Genomic DNA, 12,715 nt, shown 5'->3' on the forward strand with positions numbered 1-12,715 from the left:
ATTAGGAAATGTTATGAGATTTCTCGTTTGCGGAATTAATACTAATAGTGCAAAGTAATTAGAGAGGTCTACTCGAAATGTCAAAGCGTGTAAGCAATGCAAGTGTACTGCTTTGGCTGCAGGAGATCAGTTACCAGTGACCTCTGGCTTGATGTGTTATTAACATAGCAGCTTTCATTCATTCATTCATTCATTCATTCATTCATTTTATTAAAATAAGCTGAATAATGTGGCATTACACAAATTGCACAGATAAAATACATAAAACTGCACCTCCACGGGGTACATAGAAACATTTTAAAATAAGACGACAATAAATAAAAATGTTTATTAGATAAACCACTAAAAGAAAACAAAACAATGCACAGGGTGTTGTGGAAACCCTCTTATACAATGAAACCCCACTATGGAATAAACCAGCTAAAAAAGAGAAACACTAGCAGTTAAAAATTGAATAGATGACAAAAAACAATGATGACAAAAATGGGAAAACAATCACAAGGTTGTGGGTTCGAATCCTACCAAGCTAACAGCTGATTTCACAATGACAGTATTTGTATTGACTGGCGTTTGTATCCCATTGTGTTAGTTTGTCGAGTTCACTTTAAGCAAACAGACAGACAGACAGACAGACAGACAGACAGACAGACAGACAGACAGACAGACAGACAGACAGACAGACAGACAGACAGACAGACAGACAGACAGACAGACAGACAGACAGACAGACAGACAGACAGACAGACAGACAGACAGACAGACAGACAGACAGACAGACAGACAGACAGACAGACAGACAGACAGACAGACAGACAGACAGACAGACAGACAGACAGACAGACAGACAGACAGACAGACAGACAGACAGACAGACAGACAGACAGACAGACAGACAGACAGACAGACAGACAGACAGACAGACAGACAGACAGACAGACAGACAGACAGACAGACAGACAGACAGACAGACAGACAGACAGACAGACAGACAGACAGACAGACAGACAGACAGACAGACAGACAGACAGACAGACAGACAGACAGACAGACAGACAGACAGACAGACAGACAGACAGACAGACAGACAGACAGACAGACAGACAGACAGACAGACAGACAGACAGACAGACAGACAGACAGACAGACAGACAGACAGACAGACAGACAGACAGACAGACAGACAGACAGACAGACAGACAGACAGACAGACAGACAGACAGACAGACAGACAGACAGACAGACAGACAGACAGACAGACAGACAGACAGACAGACAGACAGACAGACAGACAGACAGACAGACAGACAGACAGACAGACAGACAGACAGACAGACAGACAGACAGACAGACAGACAGACAGACAGACAGACAGACAGACAGACAGACAGACAGACAGACAGACAGACAGACAGACAGACAGACAGACAGACAGACAGACAGACAGACAGACAGACAGACAGACAGACAGACAGACAGACAGACAGACAGACAGACAAACAGACAAACAGACAAACAGACAGACAAACAGACAAACTTGAACGATATATAATAATCATATTGGTCCGTCCAACCTATTTTTTTAACCTGTATTTCAAAGAAGCGACGTAAGTTTAAGGGTCGTTTGACTCTAGTGCTAGGTTTTCCCCGCTTCATAATTTGTTAACAGAAAACTAATAATAGTGCCCCGGTTCTGTCTTTGGAAATAAACACCTAGTCTTTTCTCATGCGGTCCAAAAAGGCTATCTGGCCTGTCATTTAAGCTCTATCAGGACTACTTGGAAAGGTAATATCGAATCCCATCCTTCCCCTCTCCTCAGTATCTTAATATCGATAGTACCTTAAAACAAAACAAGTTGGACGTAGCGCAAGTTTTCTTGAAGGACTCCACCAGGTTGGAGCGAACGGTATACATTCACACTGTTTTGACATCCTCGAACCATTCCCAAAGGCATTTAGTAGATTCTAATCAGTACCCCGGGACTAGTGGAAATACCACGTAGGTCCCTTGACAATCTTTGTATCTCGGATATATCGTTACCGGCGGGAACGAGGGGGAACTTTCCTCGGTCAGTTGAGACGTAGTTCCAGCCCTCTTGTTTGGTTCATTAGGGTTAATATCGAGAGAAGATCGAATTCTGGTTTACGTTTTTTGGGAAATTGGTTTAGGTTTTGGGAAATTCTATCTGGCAGTTACTTGGTGTGTTAATTTCTTGCTATATAGGGGCAACCTATTGACATTTTAAAACGTGATAGAAACCTAAAACAACATGAAATATCGCCAAACCATGAATATGAATCCCACCACGTTATTTAACAGACAATTAGGGAAAAACTAAAGGTCAAAGAAATGCAGATTTGTGTTTCATTCTTTTGGGAAAACACTCATTAAAGGGACGATTGGTAATTGGAACCCATTGTTTGTTTCAATCAAATAAAGTTTCATTCCAAAGAGTGATAGCGTTTTTGCCGAAAATCTAAAGCGGTTATGTCCACGCAAAAAAACTAATCTCCAATTATCAACATCTCTCCGTCACTCTTTGCCAAGTAATCTTTATGTACATTAATTATTTTGAAGTAATTACCTTTCCTTTATGGAATCACGTGACTTATATAAGCTGAAGAAGAATGACAAAAAAATAACATTAAAAGTCAGAGTAATATCGAGTCTTCAGTATTTCTTAAATTGTCCTCCGCTGCGATGTGAGTTCCCGTCCTTAAAGGCATTGTATACATTTGGGTTTTTTTGGGAAATGTATGATGAATATTTTAATCCTATATAAATGCAGTTGTATACAATAAAAATAACATGTGAGAGTTTCATGTCAAAAGATGGTCGTGAATTGAGATACTGCCGATATCTGGAGTGATGTCCACGCAGGATATTTCCCATAGGAATACAACATCTTTTCCCAAACTGTAGTTCTTCGTAGTGAAATGTTTCTCAACATGCGTTATACAATCCATAGCTGCAGTATTTTGTACTTTTAAGAGTCATTACTAAACTTATACTCAGACCCTTTAAAATGCAGACAAACCTAATAATGGAAATCCAATACCCTGCTGACTGGACTAGAAAACAGAAGATGATTCGCAAAAGTCCATTTGGTAAAATAGCTGGATCACGATTGCCATCAAATCGTCATTGAGTTCAGTGTAAATGACAGGGTTTGTTTCATCTACCTTTCAAAACGTCTAACTAATATAACTACCATTTAGGCTTGTCTCAACTCGCACAGTTGAGAAAAAAGTCATAAAGGTCTAAACGTGATCTTTGGCTGAATGCACCCTGAGGTCGACAAAACATGATACCGTGCTTTGCGATTGAGAGAAATTTTTAAAGTATGAAAAATTGTTTGTTTATTACTTTGATTTATATTCTGTAGTTTTCAGTCAAAGGTACTGTGCACGTTTGGTAATTTCTCAAAACATACATTGGCATAAAAACATACTTGATAACGAGCCATGGAGAGCTGTTGATAGTATAAAACATTGTGAGAAACGGCTCCCTCTGAAGTGACGTAGTTTTCGAGAAAGAAGTAATTTCCCACTGAAATTATAAGGGACTTCTGGCCAGAAGTCTTTTATTCCTATAATAAGAAATCACACTAATTTGTACAACAAGGGTGTTTTTTCTTTGATAGTTGTGCAACTTCAATAACCAATTAAGCCCAATGTTATTTTATGCATATGTTGGCATACACCAAGTGAGAATACTGCTTTGACAATTACCATTCGTCAATTACAACAAACAAATAAACTTGGATTTGAACCAACATTGGGCCTAGTTGTTCTGGGTACCTTTCAGAAGTGGCCGAACAAAGATATTGACAAAGAGAAAGAAATATTCTTCTTTAATTAGGTTTGTTGGGGACACAGCAGTATACGTGTAATTCAAATCAAAGTAAGGTTTCTTAATTGGCATTTATTTTAGAAGGAAACACAAGACGTATTTCCTTTCATACAAACGTTAATTCATCGGATACAAAAGAGGTCGTTTCATTTGTATACGTTTTGACTTTCTTGCCCTTATCTTTTGAAGACTGCTAGTACTGCTTTTGTTACTGTATCTTTTATTTATTTGTTTCTTATACTTACCTTTTTGGTTTTTTTAGGGGGTGGGGTGGGGGGGGGTGGGGTGATAATTCCAAAAGGTAACGTATACTTCCACAAATTGAGGGCAAACTTACTTGTTTAAATTTCATGCGTGTCGAGGAGACGCGCCAGCTGACGATGGTTGTGAACAAGATGGCAAATTATTGTCTTCAGAAGTTTTCAAATTAATTTATAAATTTAGTGTAAATAGTAAATTAGATTAAAATGAAATTTGCATTTTGTGATGGAGTGCATTACATTGGGTCGTCACTGCCTCACTCCATCACGCTGCCGCCCGATGCGATCCTTGTGTACATTATTGGGCATCACTACAAATGGAAAAGAACGCAGTCGGTAAACAAAACTCCGTCAAGCTGCAGGATGGTAAAGAATGTATTATTATCTTCTTCATCAATTGCTACATTTTGAATGAAGACTTTCTGGTGCCGGATTTCTACAGTGAGATAGATCATCTCGTTTGCAGAATGCTGGTTTGTGTTTGAGTACAATCGTCAGTCAGACTCCTCGTGGGTGTTCAAATTTACGCTTCAAAGATTCAACAATTTTGTGAATCTTGGTTTTAACTCACTCTACACAAATCCAACTTCCATGTTGTTTTTGTCGTGAAGAGGAATACCATATTGATCAGTGTCTGTGCTGGTGAATAATAAGTCCACAATGAAGACTTCCTACGTCCACTTTACTTGGCCGAATTCATTTGAATTATAGCAATAATTCTGATTGATTGTGCAGTTGAGATCGGGTATTAGAAGAGACAGAAACGCAAATCTTAAAGCGATCAATTATTTGTCTATCTCTGAACTATTAATTCATTTGGTTTATTCATAACACTTTGCCTCAATCAAAATTAGTAAACTGCAAATCAATTCTTTATAATTATTAGAATAATACATTCCATTTAATTTATTTAAGTTTTACCAACTCCATCCTTTCTTAAAAGTGTAAACCAATTCTATATGCTCATGGAGACAATCATAGCACACTGTTTAAAACGTCGACACTTTTCTATTTCAGCACAGATTTTCTTTGAACCATCATTTCTCCCAAAAGAGATTTTAACCACATATATTTTGTTTCACAGAATATTACTCACATACCTTCGTTCTATTGAATAACAACATTTAGCACGATTCAATACAATTTATCTGCTACCATTAATCAGTAAAATATCAGTTTAAATCGATGCTTATTGACATTTATTCCAAGAAGACCGTTATGTGCACCTTTTTAACATACGACAATCTTTAATACAAACATTTAAGATTTAGCCTGCAAAAAAAATATTCTTGAAAGGAAACACGAATACTGAAATGTTTTCCGACAGTAAAAAAATAAATAAGATGGCTACCAGGTGAAATGATGTATAGATACAGACTGGGTACCGTTTGTTGTGCAGTTGCGTTTAGAAAAGGGATCTTAAAGCTAATATCGAGAAGTTTCATTTAACAGTCTCATCTAGTTCTATTGAATCTATGCACTGTATGACCGCTAGGAAGTACATCTAGTCTATTTCGCCTTGGACTACTCATTACAACCAGCAAGCCAGATCCAGTTGCAGACCACCGACAATACGACCAGACGCATCAGAACACGTCTTCACAATCCAAAACAGAAATGAAGAGGGCTAAGACAAAAAAGTACCGGGAAAACTAGAGGAATGGACATGAGTACATATGGCTTGTCTGTAATAGAGTTTAAAACCAGTTTATTGATTAGTGTTATTCAAGCTCCTTGAATATCTATGAGTTACGCTCCTAACCTTTGAGGGATTTAGGAAGTGCAAAGGGCATCACGTGTTGTTTTGCACTTTTGCAGCATTTTCTCTGTCGCCCTTTCTGTTAATGTTTTTGGCCCAAGAAGATCTTCAGCTGTCCAAAAAGTTCCTGCTCTTCATGTAGACGTGGGCTCACCGTGGAGTGTGATCACCCCTACCACAGGCAGGATTTGAGTTTGAAGGAAAAGTTTAGAAGCATCGGGAAAATCACAGCTGTAAAGTATCGGTTCAACCAGTCGGAGCTGCTTGGTCCGACTAACTATACCTTTTACTATCGCTTCAAAATGTTTTTATTTTATGTATTCATATAATAATTGCTTACATTCAACACAGGCGCCAATAGCAGGATGGGGGTTAGGAAACGAGAGCAAAATGTAAAGTTTAAGATGTGGGAGGAACACCCCCTAAGGGGAAAACAACACAAGGGACTGTAAGACAAGGTTGACCGAGATAAGAACCAGGGTCACATAGGTGAATCAGGGTCACAGAGGTGAACGGCAGGGAAAGAAACCAAGAAGTAAGAAAGAAGACCACGGAGTCATTCCGATCGATCATATTTGAATATATTGTTAAGGAACTTGGACAAAGACGTCATACGCGAACCAATTGGGAAAAGATGTTGGAGTGGTGAGTATCCTCTATCGAGACTGAGGGTCCCATTGGTTGCAATCCCTCCTGTATCCCGCACCTTTGAGGTCCTATAGTTATAATGTACACGAAGATATAGCGTCCAATGTGGACTGCAAAGCAAAACCAATACATACTCTGTCAATGTGCTACTCTTATTTTTATTTTAGTTTTAAATTTGAAGTCATATATACATTTTCCTATAGGAGTTAATCAAGGACATTTAATTTGTATCAATTGTTATAAAAGATGGGTCATCCGGAAACCTATATTAAAAACACCATAAATGTAAAAGAAAACTCGGCATGCATTCTTTAAGAAACTCTTAACTATACTTATATTATTTATAATATTTGCAGGTTATTCCTATTAATTATTTTGTTTCATAGTTGCCGGTATTTATTTCGTTTCAAAAACGAGATGTTACACGAAGTTCCCTGTAGGCTACATTTTATAGTGACAGAAGTGATATGATAATTTGGAGGAAAAAACGCGACATTTCCCGGTTTTGTAAAAAAGAAAGAAGAAAAAAAGGCATTAACTGACTGAATGTAAAACCGGCTCATTGACCCAAACCGTTTGTCTAAAGATCAATTATAACTAATGCTTTTCTATGCTCGGCAAGAGCGCACCTTAAATTTCATCTGTGGTTGGTTGTTGTCTGTCATGTCCTCCATTTCATTATGATAATTGGCAATTTCTTTTGTCAAAAGGTCCTGTGTATATTCATTACTTTCATCTTTAGGTTTCCCATATATGGCAATTCTCATGTTGCAACTGTAACCCGAATACACTTTGATTCACCATCAACTCCCGAATCAAAGAGAGAGCTTTTTTTATGTGAGGCAAAATTGTTTTTATCAGCGAAGAATGAAGATATCGCTGAATGTCACATTATAATGTCCCCGCCCAAACCTGAACGTAGATTCGAATGGCATATGTTTGTTCTTCTTTGGTGCAGTTACGTTTTATTTGCCTCCAAATGGCTAAACTGAATCGTATTTTTTGTATGGCTAACCATCCTGGAAAAAAACCCCCAATCGATAACCCGCCCGTCTACTCAACAAACAGGGCAACGACTCTTTAAAAGTTACAGAAACCTACCGGTTAAAAAGTCAGACCTCAATCTATTATATCTTCTCTTTTTCCCTTTTGATATAAGAAAAAAAGGTCTTAGAGATTGGACTTACATAAGCAGTCTTCTAAATGTTCAGTATAATACCATCTCTAAGAGAACAATTAAAAATGTCAGTGATGGGAAAGCTTAGTTCATACGCAAACTCTTTGACTACACGGGATGGGATACATAATGATCAGATCCATCACTTTTACTAGTATTAATTCTCGAATCTTAACTAATAAGGGTCCCTTTAACTCCTAGTGGTTGGTTGGTGTTCAATAATGTTACCTCTGTGAATCGACTTCGAAAGCAATGTTTATCTTTGATGTTTGGAACTCATAACAGCAGAACATTTCATTCCAAAAGGTGAGATTTCTACGTAAATCCAGAGTGAATTTGCCACCCAGGAAAAACAATCTTGAATAGGAATAAATAGACACCGATTTCGGTGCATACACATTGTTGAGGCTTCTAACCAAAGGTTTTCATTTCGAACTACTTTCCATATTTTTCCAAACTTTGAGGTTTGGGCCTAAATCTTCTTTTGATCGAAAATAACAGAATAATTAGTAGATTACAAATGACAACATTACTTTAAATTGATAACCAAACACAACATAAACAAGTTTAAATAGAATTGTCGTAAATAACGAAATGACGCTCAAATATATATGTTTAATAATAATATATAAACAAAAATAACACGATTGTTCCTTTCATTAATACAATTTATTTGTTTCTACACTTTTTGTCGTTGATTGCAAGGCAAGAAAATGTAAGATTTTCGAGTCTAATTATAGAGGTGATGCTGGCAAAATTCGGCTATGTGAATACTATGGACCGATGGTCAATGGAATTATAAGCATGATCAATATTTGCACTTTTATCAAATTACTGTCACTGGTTTTTCGCCCGTTTTAAACAAATCTTCACAAAGAAATAAAATAAAAATAAAATTGCGTCTTGAATTACTACGAAAAAGCATCACAAAATACTAATATTAAAGGCAGTGGACACTATTGGTAATTGTCAAAGACTAGCCTTCACAGTTGGTGTATCTCAACATTATGCATAAAATAACAAACCTGTGAATATGTGAGCTAAATCGGTCATCGAACTTGCGAGATAATAATGAAAGGAAAAAAACACCCTTGTTCCACCAAAGTAAGTGCGTTTAGATGGTTGATTTCAAGACTTCACATTATAAATCTGAGGTCTCGAAATCAAATTCGTGAAAAATTTATTCTTTCTCAAGAACTATGGCACCAGCAACCTATCCCCATTACTCGTCACCAAGAAAGGTTTTATGCTCGTCACCAAGAAAGGTTTTATGCTGATAATTATTTTGAGTAATTACCTACAGAGTCCACTGCCTTTAAACTATCCTTCAATGAACAATTAACTTCCTTATTAAACATCAAGTTGACATAATCTCGACAAGTACAAAGTCTTCAACCTCATTCCCAACGTGTTCCAGTATTATAAGGCGAGACTTGTTTGTTACTCAATCCCAGGGGTATAATTACACGTATGATTAGTAATTAAAGCTTATATAAGGTATGGACGCATTTTATAAATAACTGACGGAGTGTGAAGCCCATACTGCATTGTAGGATTGTGTTTCTCCTTGCTCTTTCCCGTCCTCTTTTCTTCAAATCAAAACTGTGGCACTCTTTTCCTTTATTTGTTCCCAGTTAGTGGTACCATTGGCAATGTAAAGAGCTATTTTACAAATTGGACAATATCTCAAGGCCCCGAAATGGAAAATGTAGTTTCTGTATCAGTCTCTTGTTACTCATGGTAAGTGTTAAAACTGAACTCAAGTGGTTGTCTACTCAACGCACCATACATTATTTTTGAACTTTTAAAATCTGATTCAAACGGGCCCTCTTTACTAGACACGCAATGTGGCATACAGCAGTAAATACAACAATTCTATATCAGTTCTATACCAAGTATATAGCCTTTTTAGTTTTCCGTCTTGGTTTCGGAAAGCACTAAGATGAAAGGTTAAAACCAAAATTGTTTGTCCTGGTTGCACTTTCAAGCGCACAAACTTGCTCTGCATATAACACTTATTTTTGCAAGTTACCAGCTAACATAAAATAACTCTGGCTACAACTTATGCTAATTGGTGTCCCATTCACACTTTCTCCAGGCTCTAGCTACAGTTGATTGGCTTGAATGATATAATATAATATCGAAGTCTTATAATGGTGGAGGTCGTCAGAGAAAGGGATGTTATACTTGACAGACCCCCCTATAGATCCACCATAGGCCGTGCAGGCAGAATTTCATACATATTATGCTTTTAAGCAGAAACTATTGCAAACAACTTATTGTGCACTATGAAGACATGACGAAAATACCAGTAACTTAGTATAGTATGGCCGGTAACCATGTTTTAAAAAACGCCATTTTGTTTCCCTTAATTACTTTTTGTGGTTTAGCAATTCTATGGAATTGGGCTCAGGTCTTGTCGTATTCATTAATTTGGGTAGCACTTTGGTCCATGTTACAATGCTATTAATACACTGCGTGTAGGAAACAAACTCGCGCGCTACTAAACAGGCATCTCATATAGTTGAACTTGCACAGTCTATTAAGCACACACACGTACGTTCATAATAGTCAACACGATGTTTCATTAGATTCACAATCCTTCCACAGATAAATATCCCACCAAACAGTCACGTCCCTTCATCAATTCATATTTCCATAATTTGTCATTATTACCAGACTGGGTCTAATCTGGTTTATAAACATATTGACGAAGATCAGTCAATCTACCATTTCGTACAGGGTACCAGACTATTGTGCCCTCGTTTTACAACATCGGTTTGGCTACACGGTCGGAATAAATATCTTGTACAAAATACTGTAAAATGAAAACAAAATTTTCGAACTAAATTCATCAAAAGGTACCTTATCATTGAAACGTTTTATAACAATAATACTAACTTTAAACATGTCCCTCTGATTTATTTATTTGATTTGATATTAAGTACCCATCTCATTCAACATTAATCCGTCTGTACAAACAGCTCTGAACATTGCAGTTTAGTTAGTTGTTTTTATACAGCATAAAACTTCAAAAACATCGTTTTATTTAACCAAGAAAGGAAGGGGAGAGGAAACAAGTGTCCCACGCATACAATTACGCTTACACAATGGTTTCACCGCCCACATGAAAACGGAGCTATTATTTCTGAAGTTACATCCACAATTCAAAATAGAATAAATCTCAGACCCCAAGAGATTGTACAATGTACAGGGGTGTAATAAACACTATTTTAACAACTATCTAACATTTGACAAGGCTGTGTTATTGTCCCTTGGGTTATTATGCTCTACTCGATTGCGATTTCAACTTCTCTTAACTTAATTGTTTAAATATTATAGTTAGTAAAACAATTTAAAAGATTTTATTTTGTGTTGCAAACTGTTCAGTGTTGTGTTTTTTGTACTAACATGCCTATCAGCCAGAATTAACTGCCAGCACATAATAAAGAAAAGTGTGTTTCCATTAATGTACGTGTAAAAGGCATAATGCCAAAGCTTTCTTTATGGCAGAACTTGATACTTCGCTATGAATTGTCATGAGAGCTAATACCGTGAGCATGAAAACCCTGATGACGACTTGACTCATTCAAAATCAGAACATAAACGTGCAAGAAAATAATACCGTAAAACGTATAGGCTGTTCTTCTATATGTTTATGCCTAACACCTTTTGAAACCGGTTTGATCCAATTGCTCTTCTAAAAACCAACTGGGATTCAAACCGTTAATGTAAAGAAATGTAAACTATATAATATTAAACGTCATCCAGTTTCCTTTAAAGGAATAGTTTAAAGACCAGTATTCTCACTTGGTGTAACCCACCTTTTGCCCTCATCCCACCAACATCAATCACATAAATTGTACTTGAACCGCAAACACCTTTAAATACAGTGGACACTATTGGTAATTGTCAAAGACCAGTCTTCTCAAATGGTGTATCTCAACAGATTAATAAATTAACAAACCTGTGAAAATTTGAGCTCAAGTTGAGTTGTTGAAGTTGCGAGATAACAATGAAGAAAAAACAGCGCGTCATCACACCAAGTATTGTTCTTTCTGGTGCTTGATTTCGAGACCTCAAATCCTACATCTGAATCATTCTAAATCAAATTCGTGGAAAATTACTTTTTTCTCGAAAACTATACGTCACTTCAGAGGGAGTCGTTTCTCACAATGTTTTATACTAGCAACCTCTGTCCATTAGGCTACTCGTTACAATGAAAGGTTTTATGAAAATAATTATTTTGAGTAATCGCCAATAGTGTACACTGCCTTTAAGGCGTCGTCAAAGACCAGTATCCTCACTTGGGATAACAAATGTGGATACTGGCCTCAACGGTCACCAAAGCTGCAGGAAAAATGGTGGGACCCCCTATCCCCCCCACCCCCCCAAAAAAAGTATATATATATATATATATATATATATATATATATAAAAATATATATATATATAATATATATATAATGAATAATGAAATATATATATATATATAAATAAATAAATAAATAAAAAAATAAAACATAAATAAACAAATAAAAATATAAAAAAATGCCTGATAAAGGAAATATTGCACGAATGCTCTTTCAGATTGTTAAAAAAACACAAAAAACAAAACACATTACATTAAAATCGGTTTATTTCTATCAATTCTGCAAATATAATTTACCTGTTGCAAACTGCTTTCCAATAAAAATTAATTATTTTTTCAATGCAAAACATATTTCTCAGAGCTCTTTATGTTACGAAGTAAGTGTTTATTGCCATTAAGTTGTCGAGTAATTACCAAAAGCACGTCCTGTCTATAATGCTATTGTTTTAAAGGATGGTGGCCAACTTAAGAAGAAGATTTCTACAAGTTGGTCGTCAATTGTATCAGAAGTGACAGGTGAATACATTTATTTGCAAGGAAAATAAACAGCTCTGTGGAAATAGAGTCTTAAACCTCGCCTCTGGTTGTAATTATTAAAATGCTGGTCATTGCATTAGGGAAGTTTCAAAAGAAGCTCTACACGCCTCGG

The 12,715-nt window shown here is 36.5% G+C and overlaps 1 protein-coding gene across 1 annotated transcript in view; it reads right to left on the reverse strand.

The window, feature by feature from the left end:
• The window catches only part of LOC139939689 (insulin-like peptide 7), a 133,719-nt gene that overhangs the window by 65,073 nt on the left and 55,931 nt on the right, over positions 1-12,715 (reverse strand). The window lies entirely within an intron of this gene.

Source organism: Asterias amurensis, chromosome 7 (assembly GCF_032118995.1).
Source record: "Asterias amurensis chromosome 7, ASM3211899v1".
NCBI classification, from domain to species: domain Eukaryota; kingdom Metazoa; phylum Echinodermata; class Asteroidea; order Forcipulatida; family Asteriidae; genus Asterias; species Asterias amurensis.